Source organism: Saccopteryx bilineata, chromosome 2 (assembly GCF_036850765.1).
Source record: "Saccopteryx bilineata isolate mSacBil1 chromosome 2, mSacBil1_pri_phased_curated, whole genome shotgun sequence".
NCBI classification, from domain to species: domain Eukaryota; kingdom Metazoa; phylum Chordata; class Mammalia; order Chiroptera; family Emballonuridae; genus Saccopteryx; species Saccopteryx bilineata.
The window spans coordinates 267,740,210-267,757,183 of NC_089491.1; the positions used below are offsets into that span (position 1 = coordinate 267,740,210).

Genomic DNA, 16,974 nt, shown 5'->3' on the forward strand with positions numbered 1-16,974 from the left:
CTTGAAGGGAGCTGGGACTTGAAGATCAAGCACACTGGGGGACAGCCCCGCCCTCCCCACCAATGCAAGTCCATGCCTAGCTGTGCGGGCATCAACCCCCACTGCTCCCCACCGTTTGAAGGGTGCCCCCACCTTGCTCTGGAACTCAGCACAAAGGCGAGCTGATCAACCCCAGAGGAATGGGGAGGGAACCCAGAACTGAGCAAACCACACTGTCTTCCTCCCGTGTTTTTTTTCCTCCTTTCCCCACTATAAACAAGTGATTAATGCCTTACAAAAAGGCACAGACACACCTCCCCCGCAGCCAGTGCACCCCTGCCAGATTCCCCAGCCTTAATTCTGCTGTTAACACTCCTCAGGCGGAGGGGTGAGAAGTAAATCCCCTCCTTCATGAAGCAGACCTGCGGGCAATGTGGTTTGTTTAAAGTCTCTCCTGCCATAGACCTCCTCCCGTTTGCTCTGAGGGGCTGAGTCCTTTTAAAATTAAAAAGAAAAAAAAAAGGAAAAAAAGAAAAGAAAAGAAAGAAAAGAGCTCACCTTTCCCTAAAGCGGTTTCCGGTTTGTAAACCTCATTGCCCGAGACCCCCCAGGAGAGGGCTTTGGCAGAATCTTCCTTTCGTTCTCCCAGCATTTGGTTTGCAAGGGGGATGGGAGCGTCCCCATTGGTCTCCAGATTGAAGAAATTCATTCATTTCTTTTGATAAAGTTGTGCATGCACACCCCTGAATGGTGTATGAACTGGCCACTGAGCAAGGGAAGAACTTTCATGCGCATTTATTTTCAAAGGTTATCCTTTGACATGTCCATTCTACTTCAGCTCAATGATATATATATATATATATATAAAATACATCGATTCAGCAGAAGAGGTATACAGTTTAGAAGGATGAAAACGTAGCGATATTGGACAGTGCTTACTCAAGTCTTAGTTTTTAGCGACGTGGTGTCCTTGGAGGAAATTTGGGAGTATTTCAGCTAATCAATGAACAAGAAATGAAAGACGTGAAATATCACCATTTCACAACCCATTATGAAATCAATGGATCCTCCCAGGAAGCGGTCTCATCAGAAAAGTGACACTGCGCACCTCCTGAGAGAGTCACCCCTCCACCACGGTGGTCAGATGAGATCTCCCAAAGAATCCACGCTCAGTCTCATCAGACACCTCTGACTGCTGGCTTATAGGAAATACCGGGAACAGAGCAACATCACAAAGGACACGACAGGGATGCCAATGGCAAGAGTCAGAATGATTCCATGCCTGACCAGGCAGTGGCACAGTGGATAGAGCGTCAGACTAGGATGCAGAGGACCCAGGTTCGAGACCCCGAGGTCACCAGCTTGAGCGTGGGCTCATCTGGTTTGAGCAAAAGCTCACCAGCTTGAGCCCAGGGTCGCTGGCTCGAGCAAGGGGTTACTTGGTCTGCTGAAGGCCCGTGGTCAAGGCACATATGAGAGAAAGATCGATGAACAACTAAGGTGTTGCAATGCGCAACAAGAAACTAATGATTGATGCTTCTCATCTATCTGTCCAGGTCTATCCCTCTCTCTAATTCTCTCTCTCTGTCTCTGTAAAAAAATAAAAATTAAAAAAAAAAAAGAATGATTCGATTATTTCTATTTTAAATGTTTTTTGGTCAGGGCCCTGGCCGGTTGGCTCAGCGGTAGAGCGTCGGCCTAGCGTGCGGAGGACCCGGGTTTGATTCCTGGCCAGGGCACACAGGAGAAGCGCCCATTTGCTTCTCCACCCCTCCGCCGCGCTTTCCTCTCTGTTTCTCTCTTCCCCTCCCGCAGCCAAGGCTCCATTGGAGCAAAGATGGCCCGGGCGCTGGGGATGGCTCTGTGGCCTCTGCCCCAGGCGCTAGAGTGGCTCTGGTCGCAACATGGCGACGCCCAGGATGGGCAGAGCATCACCCCCTGGTGGGCAGAGCGTCGCCCCATGGTGGGCGTGCTGGGTGGATCCCGGTCGGGCGCATGCGGGAGTCTGTCTGACTGTCTCTCCCTGTTTCCAGCTTCAGAAAAATGAAAAAAATAAAAAAATAAAAAAATAAATGTTTTTTGGTCAGGAAAAAAAAAAAGTGGGAGGTGGATTAAACACAATGTAAAACCCCGTCTGCATCCCAACTTGAGCAAACCAACGGTAATGATATAATAAAAATAATGGAGACAATCACAGCACATGGAGTACCCACTGGATATTTCATATGAGTATGCCATCATTGCTTCTGCAGGGGAGAGGGGTGTGGTGATAACAGTTCTGCGGTTGTGTGTGTGTGTGTGTGTGTTTCTGTGTTTTAATTCATTCTTATCTTTTGGCGCTACACCCTGAAGTATTTTTAAGTAACATGATATGATGTCTGCATTTGCATTTAAACAATCGACTGTGGGTATGAATGAAAAAAGATTGGCCATGGATTGAATTATTGGAGCATATGGGAATGCATTCTACCAGTCTCTCTACTTCCCCACCCCCTCTACTTTTTAATGTTGGAAATGTATTAAAACAAACACAAAAGTTTGGAGACCACTAGTGGAGATGACAGCAATCAGCAGACCTTGCATGCCTCCTCTGGATAAAACGGTGCCAAGGAAGAATGAGGAAATCTATTTATTTGGCACCAACTCTGTGCCAGGCATTAGAATAAGTTTTTTTTTTATTTCTCTTAAGGGATCTTGTCTTTCCAGTTCAGCAATTGTGAGAAGCGGATATGATCAGCCCCATTTTGTAGATCAGCAAACTGAGACCCAGAAAGCCAAAGTGATTTCCCCATAATATGGTGCCAGGACAAGCAGAAAAGCCACTGAGGAGCTAAGACATCTAGCCATTATGGTTTTTGTTTTATTTTATTTTTATTTTTTTTATTTTTTCTGAAGCTGGAAACAGGGAGAGACAGTCAGACAGACTCCCACATGCGCCCGACCGGGATCCACCCGGCACGCCCACCAGGGGCGACGCTCTGCCCACCAGGGGGCAATGCTCTGCCCATCCTGGGCGTCGCCATGTTGCGACCAGAGCCACTCTAGCGCCTGGGGCAGAGGCCACAGAGCCATCCCCAGCGCCCGGGCCATCTCTGCTCCAATGGAGCCTTGGCTGCGGGAGGGGAAGAGAGAGACAGAGAGGGAAAACGCGGCGGAGGGGTGGAGAAGCAAATGGGCGCCTCTCCTGTGTGCCCTGGCTGGGAATCGAACCTGGGTCCTCCGCACGCTAGGCCGACGCTCTACCACTGAGCCAACCGGCCAGGGCCGGTTTTTGTTTTATTATGTGACCTTGACATTTTCTCTCTGGGCCTCAGTTTCCCTAGCTGAGTGGACTGAGCTAATGTCTGACTCATAAGGGTACATTTTACTCTTTGCTTGTCTCCTCCATCACCTTCCCATTTCTTCCTTTCGGTCAGAGGAAGCCTGGTGTGGAAGAAAGGGAAATCGAGTCCTAGGTTCAAATTCTAGTTTTATGCGATTTGAGCGACCGTGGGCAAGTCACGTAGCCAGACTCTCGAGCCTCCCCTGCCCTAGCAATAATATAGGGGGAAAGGTAGTCAGAAGCTGTGAGTGCGGCGGAACGAGGAAGACAATGGAGGGATCGCGTCTAGTTCAGAGTGCAGGGCAGCCCAAGGGTTCAAGGACATACTGGCCTCCTGCACCTGCCTCATTTCTCACGCTTCCCCATCCTTCCCATGGCTGATTCCCACCTCCCCCCAGGTCTTGCTGACATGTCGCCTTATCAGGACAGTTTTCTCTGACCAACCTTTAAAATCAACCTCACACACCCTGCCACCCCATTCCCAAATCTGTTTCCTGATTTATTTTTCTCTATGACTCATCACCATCTAATATTTATTTTACCTGTTTATTTTGTTTCTCATCATTCTTTCCTGCAGTACCAGGTCCTTGGAGACAATCGTTTTTATGTGTTTGGCTGCAATATCCTTAGCCTGAGACACATAGTAGGGGCTTGGTAAACATTTGTTGAATGAATGAATGAATGAATGAATGAATGAATGAATGAATGAATGAATATTAAACCTGGTATTGGTGCCTTTCGGTAACGCAAGCAAAGACCAGGGCACAGGTCTTGCACAGGGTAAGCTGACCCAGAAATGCCTCTGTTCTCATTGTGCTAAGACCCCAGAATCCACGGAGGCTCACTTGTTCAACTGGAAGCTGCACATGATTACTCTGCGGGTGTTCTGACAGTTTCCAGCTTTCTTACTCCTGGCTGTGCCTTACATGGGCCTCTAAGTGCCTGTCCCAGCCACCCAGAGCTCTTTAAACTATATCTCACCAAGGGCAGTGCGTGCTACTGTCCTGGGGCCATTGGTGACCTCCCTTCCCTGAGCACAGGCTATTGGGGTCCATGCTTTTCTTAGAGGCAGAAAATGCATCAGCCTTCATCTTTAGAAGAGGATTCCCCACTGCTGATGTAGGATTTGTCCACAGATCCTTTTGGGGGAAAAAGTGTCCCATAAGTATCATGGTGTTGTGGGGAGGGGAAAAGGCAAGGAGCCTTTATCTAGGTACAGAAACAAAAGTTTTAGCTTGACCAGAGCTGCGCAGAATGTCACCCAGAGGTGGAGTATGGGAGTGTTGGGATGGAGGCGCTGATGGGCCATTTCAGGAGAAACTTACCCTCTCTGAGCTAACGCCGCGTTCAAACTGCATGAGGTCAGACTCTTGCTATCCCCTGGGCCCGCTGGGAAATAGTCCATAAAATGTTGTTGTCGATGATGGCTTTCCTCTCTGCCCTGGCTTGTATGCCCTATCAGCAGATTATATCAGCCTTCCAAACTGTGCCTCATGAAAATCTTCTTCTGTCCCTACATTCCTATCCCTTCCCTCTGCACTTCAGGGGTTCTTTTATTATTATTATTATTATTATTATTATTCATTTTTTAGAGAGGAGAGGGAGAGACAGAGAGAGAGAGAGAAAGAGAGAGAAAGGGGGAGGAGCTGGAAGCATCAACTCCCATATGTGCCTTGACCAGGCAAGCCCAGGGTTTCGAACCGGGACCTCAGCATTTCCAGGTCGACGCTTTATCCACTGCGCCACCACAGGTCAGGCCTCTTTAGGGGTTCTTGCCTGGGCATCCTCCAATGAATACACACGCGGAGGTGTGGGAGTCTGTGGATGAACTCAGGAATCTGCGAACTTAAACAGGGAGCAAAATCACACTTTTGTTTTCGCTAAACTCGCAGTAAAATGAGTATCCCCTTCCATTATGCATATAGGTGACAATCCACAGGAAGATTAGTGTTGGCTGTACATAGTCACCAGTAGAGTCACAAATAATGGGACATTTTCATATTGAGGTACTGGTGTGACCGAGATGCCCCCCAACGTCATTTTGTCCATCCTGACTTCAAAATTACAATATTAGAGCCATTGCTAGGTTGTCTTATTGAAGGCATTCATAGCGAGCATATATGTTACTACACTTTTACATTTTTTAATACTGCCTTTAGTCTGTAACCCTCTGTCTTTTAAAACTCTTATTCTGAGGTGGTATCCATCTGTTTCACCAGGTCTCCCAAGGGGACCATGGCCCAAGGCGCTGGTGAAGCCCTTCTTGGTGGCCAAGAGACGGGGCAAAGGCTGAGCCATGATTCTGAGACTGAGTGGTCACGGAGCCCAGAGACTTGAAATCTAAATACAGGCACCTCAAGGCTGCTGCACGGCGAGACAGCTCAAGGAAGTCATGTGGGCTCCTCAAAATGTCCAAAGGGGTACGAAGGTGGGAGCTGAACACAGCTTTCTGGGGCACAGGGTCCCAGGGGAAGAAAATGATTTCTGCTTCAATTCTTTTTCAGTCCCGATGAAGGGCAGTCGCAGGTTAGCGCTAACCAGCCTTGAACCCCCTCCTCCCCATTGCCGACCTCACCACCCGTGACCAGAGCACGTGGACCTCGGGCTCAGAGCCTTGACACGTGGCTTTGCATTCCTCGCTGATCATTCTACTGTTTCTTTATGTTTCCAGGACATGACAAAAGTCCAATTTATACTGCCTAACGAAAGATTTCATTTCCAACAAAGTAGTAGGTGTTTTGAAAAAGTGCATCAATTATTAAAACATCCGTTAAAGAAATCATCGAAGGCAATTTCCAAGATATATAAAACGTGAATGTGCTTATCACAATCTCCCCCCCCTCCCTCCCCCCCCCACACACATACATACACCACCTATGCTCAGTTTTACCAGTAAGAGAATGGAGGCCCAGATACTTGTCCAGTGCCTGCTAATTCTCAGGCCAAGTGCCGGGCTTTTTCCTGTGGCTTCTCTGGCAGCTGGTGGCCTGTCAACTGCCCCCTCTCAGCCTCCTAGACCTCTGTGGGGCCAGGGGTACAAACAAAGCAGGGGACTCAAAGTCCCCAGCATGGGTGTCAAACATGCCTTCCGAGTGTCCTGGCTCCAGGGTCCCCCATCCTGAAGGACTCAGCTGAGTGGGGCTTTCATCGGCCTCTGAGAGGTGGCAACAAGTTTCAGGGCAGGCTGCAGGCTGCCCACTGCCCCCACTTCTGTAGGCCAGGCCCAGTGCTGGGAGGACTGGAAGCAAGATTCCAGAGGCATCTGGATATTATCAGTCCCTCAACTGTCTGGCCAGTGGGTGGGGTGGGGTGGGGCTGGTGGCAGGGAGCAAGAACTGGCTAGAGGGTAGAGCTAGGAGCCCACACAGGATTCCTGGGGCCAGACCCAGCTCCTGTGGAGGAGGGCAGGAGGAGGGCGGCCCAGAGGAGTTGGCTGCAAACCCCGCACCCTGCCCAGCCCTCATTAGGCGGCAGCACCAAAGAGAGCTAAAAATCAATGATGATATTTGTCTGACAGAGGAAACGGAGAGGGAGGGGTCGTTGGGCAGGGGGGAGGGGGGCAGACAGCCAGTCTGATCCACTGGGCAGCACTTGAGGACAGCCACGGGGAAGGTGGGGGTAGGCCAAGCTTGCCCTCTGGTCCACTTGAAGATTCCTGCTTCAAAACTAACCCTGATGGCTTCCAGACAAGTCGGCACCAAGGGTCATTTCTGGAGGCTGTAAGTGTTGTCAATGGCAGCTGTAGGGACAGGTGTAAATCTGTCCGTGCATTCCTCCCCCAACCCCTCCCAGCTTTCTGCACCTGAAGCAGGTCCCATTTATTACTGCAAGCCCTCTCAGGAGGCCTAAACACACACGCAGATCCCTACCAGAGTGCGTGCTCACAGTGAAGGCTGGCCCTGCCCTGTGGGCACAGGTTTGTTTTTTTTTAAAAGCAAGCTCTACCAGCTATTTGTTAAAGCAAAACAAACACAAGCATTTGCAACAAGGAAGGGGGGAGGGAGGGAGGAAGGAAGGAAGGAAGGAAGGAAGGAAGGAAGGAAGGAAGGAAGGAAGGAAGGAAAGAAGGAAGGAAAGAAGGAAGGAAAGAAGGAAGGAAAGAAGGAAGGAAAGAAGGAAGGAAGAAAATCCTTTTATTTACTACTGTTAAAATATATCCTTTTAAAATATCTTTCTCTGCAGACTGGGAGGCGAGACAAGGAAGGAGAGGAAGAGGGAAGATGAGCCATGGTTTATTTGAACTGGTTGGAGTGATGCATTGGGAGGGGAAGACTTCACCTTAACCAGGCTCCTATAGAACCCTCCTCCTCATCTCTTCCCAGCCTTCCCTGATGGAACAAAGCTCCGCTATCCGGAGACTGCTCACCCCATCCTCCACCCCAGCACTCTTCAGAGGGAGCAGTAGAGAAATCGCTCAGCCCCTTGCCATCCAGCCAAATGCACTCTGGGAATCTGGAGGACTCTGGGGGAATGGTTCCTCTTCTCGGCCACCTGTACTCTACCAACCAGACCTTCCCTGTGGTTTAGAGTGGCTGTCACTGGGAAAGGAGAGAGACTTCTAAATGCCTAGCCCATGGCAAGGAGAGAACGCAGGGTCTTTTTCTGCACTGACTTGGAAGCTCTTAGCCACCTACTCCCCCATCCTCACTCCACAGACCTTGTTGAGGGTGGCCCTGGAAACCCCTAATGAATGATCACTTCTCTCCCAAGTTGCTGGGACCTGATGCTTTATATGGTTTTGAAAACCATATTCCCTGAGGTCTGGAGCTGCTTTGGGAATTAGCTTGAAGATCGAGTCCACTGGAGTAGCTCGATCATGATTTAATGGAGGCATTTATACTGTGCTAGATAATCTTCTATGCTAAGTTAAGTAATATATTAGAGCAGCCAAGGGTGTCGCTGGGCTGCTGCCCCGGGCCTCCCTGGGCTCCCCTCCTGACTGTCTTCCTTCTCTCTCCCTCTGCGCACCCTTTTCTCATGCCCTTTCCTTATTTCCCACTATCTCTCTCTGTCTCGTGTAGTCTTCGCATTTGATCTTCACTCTCTGCTTCTTCTTCTGTTTTTTGGTTTTGTTTTGTTTTTGCCTTTTCACCCCACCCCGACCCCCACTTGGACTGCCTCTCCTGGTTTCTGTCTTTCTCTCTTGGTCACTGTCTCTCTGTCACTCCCCTTCTTCTCTTCTCTCCTCTGTGCATCTCCCAGTCTCCCTAAGTGTATAAGGATCTCTGTCCCTCTCTCATCCTCTGTCCCCATTTACCCCCCCTTCTCCCCAAATTTCTCCTCCCCCTTACTCTCTCCCCCTCCACTTCCTGCCAACACCTTTCCCCATCTCTCCATCCTTCCCTTCTCATCTTGGTCCTTTCCAACCACCTCCTTCTCTCCCCCCACCCCTACAGGCTCTCCCGGAGGAAGGAGTGGTCCCAGCACTTCTCCTGTTTGCGGTGTTCCCAAGAACCGAGAACCGAACCCAGGAAGGGCACAGTGGGGTCCTGCTGCTGACTGGAAGCTGGGCAGCGGCAGCTGGGTCCTGGAAGTGAGGACATCAGCCACACACAGCTGTGCTGAGGGCCAGGAGGCCTCCAGGGCCCCACCCAGGAGCCTGGAAGCCCTTCCGGCCCTGGTCACCTGCAGAGCTCACCCCTGGGGGGGGGGGGGCCTCCGGCCAAGAACAGTCCAGGTACGCAGTGCTGTCCTTTTGTTTCCATGACTTCTTTTTTCTCAGTAGATCTAAGAAACTTTCCCTGCACATCAGGACCTGGCAACGACCTGGCACAGAAAGCCAGGGCACTGGTCTCTGAGCTGGGCTCCTAACTCCAGGGCAAGAGGAGGAAGGTGCCCTTTCTATCCGGGATCACTATTAGGTTTGTGACCCTGGATTTCGGGGAAGTGGTCATGGGGGCATTGAGCCTTGAGGGAGAAGCCTACGGAAGGATGTCACTGCCTTTTCAACTGGGGAAGTGGACAGGTAACGGAGCATCAGACAGAGCTAAAACTAGAGTTAGGCGAGGCAAGAGAGTACTACTCATAGAAAGGGGGCTAAACACATGCTAGGTAGTCTTCTATAAATACAGATATTCTTTTAAGTATACTCTAAACATACCTAGTATATACTCAGCATGTATTTTGAGAGAGTGGATAGATAAAGGCAGAAAGCGAGTCTGAGACACAGAGAGTTTGGGGTGTCCAAAAAGCTAATGAAAAATAAGCACTTACTTTGTACCAAGTGTTGGGCAGAGTGATGTACATACATTATATATTTGTTTTATTTATTCCTAGAGGTGGTCCTCTGTGGCAGGACCTGTTATTCCCACTTTTCAGAGGAGTCAACTGAAGTTTAGAGACGGGGTTCATGCACTCATCTGAAGTTCCAAGGCTTTCTAACAGGTCATCTTTTAATGCTCGGTAGATGTGCCAACAGTTAGCTGGTAGGCACCACGTGGGAGTCTGCAAACGTAGCGAGGCCAACAGCAGTCACAACGGAGCAGGCAGCGCACAAGGAACTGGCCCTATGCACACCTGAGTGGGCACAGGCGGGCTGGGACCTGGCTCATCCCGGCCTACACGCAGCGGGCACACCCACACTGCAACTCAGCTCCACAGGTTTTGGGGCGCATTTAGGGAAGGCTGGGGTCTTGGAGATTGGGGATCTCCTTTCCTAGTGCGGAAAACGACACACCGCCAGTGTTATCGCTTCGTTTGCGCTTGGAGGTGGGTAGAAGTCAGCGGAGACAGGGAGAGGGGAAGGCGCCGAGGGTCCAGTCTAGACGCCTCCACGCGCAGGAACTGTGGTCCCACCACTAACCAATCCTTTCGCCATCCTTCTTCCCTGAACCGTTCTGTGCTTCACTTTCTGGATCCGAAAAGAGGGAGGAAACTGAGGCTCAGGGCGGTTGGCTCCCAGCGCGTGCGGGAAGCTCGCCAAGCTCTTGCGCGCCCGCCAGGCAGGGATGTGGCGGCGGAAACCACAGTCCCGAGCCTCCTGAGAGAGGCAGGAATCGAAGCCAAGCGCGGCTCAGGCACCTCAGGCCCTTGAGCAAAGCCAAAGTCGGTCAAGCGGGCAAAGGAAGAAAAAAGAAGCGCGGTTCCGGGCTGCTGTTTGGCACGCGTGCCCAGTCTCCTCCGCTGGAGCGTCCACGAGGACCTCATGGATGCGGCTTGGAGAGGAGCTCGGCGGTCAGCAGAGCTGGGAGGGCATGGAATCGAATAGCTTTGCTTCTGCAGCTCGGATCCTGGCGGTTGGTCGTAGAGGGGCTCTGCCCAGCCTCAAACCTCGAGGTGCGAGCAGCTACAGGGATAACTGGAAGAAAGAATGAGAGATGCTGACCTCAGCTTCTGAGTGTGGATTCCATGTGCTTTCAGGGAGAAGGAGACAGAAAGGCGGATGGGAGGGGGCCCAAAGCAGTGACAGAACTAGAAAGAAAGACAGGAGTGAAATACGAGAAAGTACGAGAAAGATGAGGGTTTTTACGCCAAAGCAGTGGAAGCAAGGTGATTCCTGAGACCCTCGCACCTCCTATCCATACACGTTGCATCCCAGGCCAGGCCAGGCTGGGCCAGAAGGCCAAATGATGCCCTAAAGGGGCCAATGGATGGGTACCTAATGCCAGGTTAGAGGGTGGAATCACCTCCTCTTCCCTTTGCTGTGTGACTCTAGGAAAATCACTCCACTTCTCTGAATTCCATCCCTTAATGTCAGGGGAGAGCACTGGCATATGGCACAAAAAGGCCTCGAAATAACTGGGTTTAGATTTGTGCCTCCCCTCTTCCCTGCAGCAGAGCTGCTTCTGAAGGGAAACACCAGGGTCTTCCATGTCAGGGTGGACATGGGAAAGACTGAGGAGGGGCCGGAGGCGGGATGTAAGGCAGACACACACCAGGAGCTCAATAATTGCTCATGTGCTGCACGTCGGCCTCAATTCTAAGCCCCTCTTGCGTGGGGACACAGGTTACTGGTTGTCAGACCCTTTCGGAGGTTTGCATTATCTCAGAAGGTTCCCCTCACCTCCAGCAGAAGCCCGGATCCGAGGTGACCCAAGGTTGCAGAGTCTGCCCCCAGGAACACACGCAGCAGGCCTCAGGACTGCAAAGCTACTGCCCACTCCGATCCCCGTCCCCTCTCCCTAAGTCAGGGACATCCTCAGCGCCGCTGTTCCCAAACCACCCAGCCCCGGATCCTGGCAGGCTGAGGCAGGTGTTTAGAGAGAGACTTGCCAGCGGAGAACTTGGAGAGAGACGACGCGGCAGAGAGAGAGAGCAGGGAAGCCTCGACGGGGCGGAAACCCGAGCAAAGTTCAGGGAGCCGGCCAGAAATGGAGAGCAAGGCGATGGTAAAGACAGAAAAGGGAAAGAAAAAGAAGTGAGAGGAGGGGGAAAGAGCGAGGGAAGAGACGAGGGAAGCTGGAGCCTGCGGGAGCGCGCGAGCCCGCTCGGGGCGCAGGACGCCGGCGCAGGACGGCCGGAGGCGCCCAAGCCCGGCTCCCCGCCGCGCTCCACCCGGCCCCAGGGGAGCGCCCCGCTGACCAGTTTGGTATGCACAAAACCCGAGCCCCAGGGGCCTTTGCCAGGCTGCTGGGGCTTGATTCATTTCTCGACTAATTAACTGGAAGCTACGTCGCCCCTTCTTTCAGGGCCCAATTAATTCGCCGCGGGCGGTGGGGTGGGGGCCGTGCGGCCCAGGCGCCCGCCTGGAGTCCCTTTGTGAAGGGCTGTCTGGACCATATTGATTCTACACACACACACACACACACACACACACACACACACACACGCACCCTTCCTTCGTACCAAAAAGAAAAAGAAAAAGTCTGGAAAGCTCTGAATTTTCAGAGTTTAAGGTTCGATCAGACTCCCACACCACCACCCCCAACCCCAACCAGTTACATTTGCTTTCAGGAGAAACCACTGGACCAGGGTCGTTTCCAGATCGTCTGGGAAAGGGTTAAATGGAATTTCTCTCCCGTAAACGAAACATCGCTACTGTGTACCGCGTGTGTGCGTGGGGCACACGCGGGGCACCTACTGCCTTGTGGTTAAAAGCCAGACAGGGACTTAGCCGATCCCCATGTGGAATCCCAGCTCCAACGGAGACTGGCCGTGGGACCCGGGGCAAGTCCTTGTGCCTCCGCTTCCGCACCTGGACCCAGGGGATCGCGGAGAAGGCGCCTGTTGCTCGGATTGCTCTGTTTCATGAGGCGGTGCGTGGGAAAGCTCTTAGAACACTGTCGACTTTGTGAGTGTTTCACAAACGTTCTCTCCAATTAAATACCATTTCATAACAAACCCATTTGCAAATGAGGGCCGGCTGCGCAACGATCCGGGTGTTTGAGTCCAACGCCGAGATGGCCACAGGAGGAAATCTGCTCTTGAGCTCAAGAGCATTCGGTGGGTGGGTGGGTGAGGAGCCTCCCCTGGGTGGGGCTGGAGGCGTCTTCGCTCACCGATCCCCACTTCAGTGCTGACGGCCGGGAGCAAGGAACCTAAATCCCCAACCCTTTCTGGTGGAACCCAGCGCGAAGCGACGAAGGCGGTTTCCCAGCAGTCCTCGAGGACCTCGTCGATTGGATTGACCTAGTGGTGGGTCAGCTCGTCTTCTTCATTGATAAACTGAACGAAGTCTGGGACACACACATAGATGGAAGAAAATCACGGCCGTCTTGACAAAGCTGGTGGGAAGTGGCCCTGCCTGTGCATGAGGACGCGCAGGTGACCCACGTCGGTCCCACTCCCACGCAGCAGTTCCAGGAAATGAACTGCTCATCTCACTATTCTTCATTCGATTGGGGATTCTTTTTTTAGTTCTGTTCTATTTTTAAAACAAAAAGAAACCAAGAATTAGTTTATTCAATCAACATACATTCGAAGAACGAACGAACCTCATGAGCCAGAATGCGCTGGGTGTTGCTGTACTGATGTGGGAAGGGGTCTGTACAGAAACTTAAAGCCCTAATGGGGAGGAGGGGGTGTGGAGGCTCCTTTGCCCTCACTTTTTAGCAACGCAACCCTGGGTGAGACTACCTAGCTATCTATACTAGATTCCGGCGTATGAAGAGTGGTCAAAATGTCCAGTCCTGGGCAAGGTGTATGCTCTGAATGGAAGAAACGGATGGGAGAGTCTATAGTTAGATACTTCATCACCTCCCCAAGTTCGAATTTGAAAAAGTCTTTTGTGCCGGGTGATCTCCCAGCAGATGGGCTCAGTAGGGCAGTGTGTGTGTGGGGGGGTGTCTCCTGGGCTCCCAGACGCTGCCTCTTCTGGGGAACAAAACCCACTCAGTCTTCCTGCCCTGAGACCTTAAATGTCAGCCTTCTCCCACCCAGTTCTTTCTGGGCCTCCATTTTCTTCATCTTTAAAATGGGAATTATACCATTAAAAAAAAAACTGCAGTGAAGGACAGTAAGGCTCAAGCCCCCAAGGAGCCATTTCTTGTTCGCCCACGTGTCTTCAAGCTCTTGGCAGACTACCTGGGCAGAGAAGCCCCTCAAGCAGTATTTGCGGAATGACCTAGTGAACGTTTCTAGCCATATACCGAACTTCTCTTCCCGTTACCATCTTTTCCCTGCCTCCCCTTTATTACATAGAATCTGTTTGGGGCGCAGCTAGTAAGTTTCATGTTGTTTTTGTTTTTACATGCACTTTGGAAGTGGCCATTTATTTTCAAATGCATGGAGAATCCAACCCCCTTTAGTCTCGGTATCTCCCTTTCTTCAGACACTTTCACTCCTGTATTGAAAGAGTGTTTATTGAGCACCTACCAATTACCACGTACTACATCAGAGTTGGAGATATGAGGGCCATCCCTCAGCAGCTTACAAACTGAAGACATCACGTTAAACACTCCTACCCAGATCACATTGCCTATCAACTTCTTTAGTTATGGTTGATTTCCTCTCCCCCCCCTTCTAGCTTTTCAACCCTATGAGTCGTAGGAACGTTCATGTACGTCCTCGTGCCTCCTGACCATCCAGAGTACAATCGTACATGTGTAGGGCAACGTTAAAAAAAAAAGGCAAATGTACGTTCTTCTTGTTTCCATAAATTGGTTATCAAACAAACATGATTCTAAGTTAATAAAACTGTAACTGTAACTAATTTCATTTTTGAAAACAAAACCAACTCGCTCCTAGGGTCAGCGAGCATGAAAAAAACTCACTACTCAAAGGGTTAAGTAACTTTTGACAAGAGTGAAAGTCTAACACAGTGCCTGGTACATAGTGTTCAGTAAATGTTGGATGAATTTATTCTTCGCAGCACTGTTGCCTGCAGCCCCTCCTCTGGCGGGGGGACCACCGTCGGAGGTCTCAGGTACATCCACAGAGGCTTCCAAGTGGAGACTCAGGCAACGTGCACTGTCCAGTCCCCAAGGCGCCCTGTGCCGGTGAGATTTCAGTGCACTCTAACCCTGAGATTGCCGATTCCAGGTATAATCCAGGCTGGTAACGCCAGCCACTTCGATTTGACTGGCTTGACCGAGAGCACCTGGGCCTGGCTGGCACCAAACTGGCATTTGCCAAAAGGCGGCGGGGGAGGGGGCGCGGGACCCTGAGCTTCTACAACCTGTGTACCCTTTTCGCATCTCCACACCTTTTAGCCTGTCCTCCTGAACCACTCTACCACCCCCACCCCACACGCACTCCTTTCCTGCTAAAGAGGACCTAGTGCAGGTAGGCCTAAGAAACAAGGAGGTAGTTCGCCCTAGAAACCCCTTCCCCCACATCCCTGTTCGTGCCCAGCCTCTCTGATCCAACTTACAGATTTGGCGAACTGTGGGTGACCCTCTACCACCCTAACTTCCTGCAAGAGCTACGGCCTCCTGGTGCCATGGCGGAGATTCCCCACCGCGTGCGTCTGGGGAGATTCGCTCAGGCCCTGCAGGGCACACAGAGAACGACAGTCCGCCCGCCTCGGCTCCTCGCGAGCGCCATCCAGCGGCAAAATGCCCAGGGCACCCTCCGCAGAGGTTCCGGGTCAGCCTCTCCAGCAGCGAGGTGCGGAGGTTTCCAAGCGGGAAACAGTCCCTTCCTCGTCCCACTCCCCCGAAATGAGGGCACCTCTCTCTTCTATGCCTTTCCACGAATTCCCCACAGTGTGGAAGGCTGATTCGGTTTCACCCAGTGTTCATTTCCCTCCCCACCCCCTTCTATTTATGCCCAACACAGGCGCAGAACAGGAAAATATTTTAAGAAAGAAAAGAAATAGGGTAAAAAATAGTGTTCGTGCCACCACTGCCTGGAAACTTTCCTGCGGCGGCGCTGGGTTTCATCCTGGGCCGGTGACGCTTGCTCTCCCTTCCATGCGGGCATGTTAAATCCTGCCTCAGTCCTAATTCTATACCTATGACCTTATCCTGGCTGCAGTCAGGCGCCTGACTCCGTGCCCCTGCATGCAACCCAGACTAGAACACCTCCTCCTCCCTCCCTGAAATCCCAGTGAGTGTCCACCCCCCGGGGTGGGTCCCCAGAGTGACAATTGAGCAGCGCACTGAATCCTAAACGCAAAGGGAGAGGAACACCACTCTTCATACACTCAGAATGTTATCGCTAATTTTTTTTAAAAAAAGTAACTGCATATACACATATTACATATATTACTGAGAGGGTTAGTGCAAGATTGAAAAAGAGTTCGTGGGGGGAGCCCTATTCTCCAATTCCCTGGTAATGTGTAACAGACAGACTTTATTGCTCCAAGAGAAAAGGAGTAACCGCGTAGCTGCGAAACAAATTTAACTCTGTCTGTACTGATCAAATGGGAGTCTGCCCGGGAGGTGTGATTGCAATGCAGTTTTAAAATGAGATTTCATTTCATATTTTGGGCTACTCGAATGTCCACATGTATACCCACAGAACAGTTTAGAGACGCACGTGCGTATTCTATTACGTTTAAATAAGGCAACGGGATACAGCCTTAAGTTGGACCCACCCACGGCTCAGCAAGCTCTCCAAACACCAGAGACCTAAATGGAAGTTCTAGAAAGAGTGGTGGCCCTGCTGTCAGAATTCCAGACTCACCACTCCTCCAGCTTCAGCTTGGGTTCATCTTCTGCTATCCCAACTAATGAAAATTTCTTTTGCCCCCACCCCACTCTCATCCAACCATTACAACTAAAAACACTTTATCATCACTCAACTCAATATCCCTGTTACATAGAAATCTGTTCTATGCCACCCCCCTGAAAAAAGAATTCATAACCCACACTCAAAAGGCCTTTCATTGACTCCAACAATTCCCGAATTCTAGACAGAGAAATGCATAAGACGGGGCTGTCCTGGTTTATTCACGGCATTAATACGCGGACAAAAGAGCGAATGCAACATTATATTTTAACTTGTCTAATAAAAAAAAAAAAAAGGCTAACTCTGCCGCACCGTCCTTCTTCCCCCGCTTCTCTCAAAAATGGTGGGGGAGGAGAGGAATGGGGATTGCAATGAACTCGCTTGGAAAGGGGGGGGGGGAGCCAGGCATTATTTACACCTGCAAACTTTGGATGGCTGGATTCTGCCCCAATTGGCTTAATTGTAAATCTTTTCCGCATGGCCCCAATTCCTGGACCGAGCGTCTGGGTTTAATAATGCGCCCCAGCACCCCAGCAGGGCCCGGCTGAAAAGAGAGAATCCCTGCCCTACCCCCACTCGGCTCAGAGGTAATTAGAGCAGCCCCCGCTCCACCCCCCCACCTT

At 51.2% G+C, this 16,974-nt stretch overlaps 1 long non-coding RNA gene across 1 annotated transcript; it reads right to left on the minus strand.

Moving 5' to 3' along the window:
* Window positions 1–9,530: 9,530 nt before the first annotated feature.
* Window positions 9,531–15,151, minus strand: LOC136325704 (uncharacterized). Its single transcript, XR_010729295.1, has 3 exons — window positions 15,051–15,151; window positions 12,435–13,103; window positions 9,531–10,598 (listed from the first exon to the last, which is right to left on the minus strand). It is a non-coding gene; the product is annotated as an uncharacterized lncRNA (long non-coding RNA).
* Between the last annotated feature and the right edge of the window lie 1,823 nt (window positions 15,152–16,974).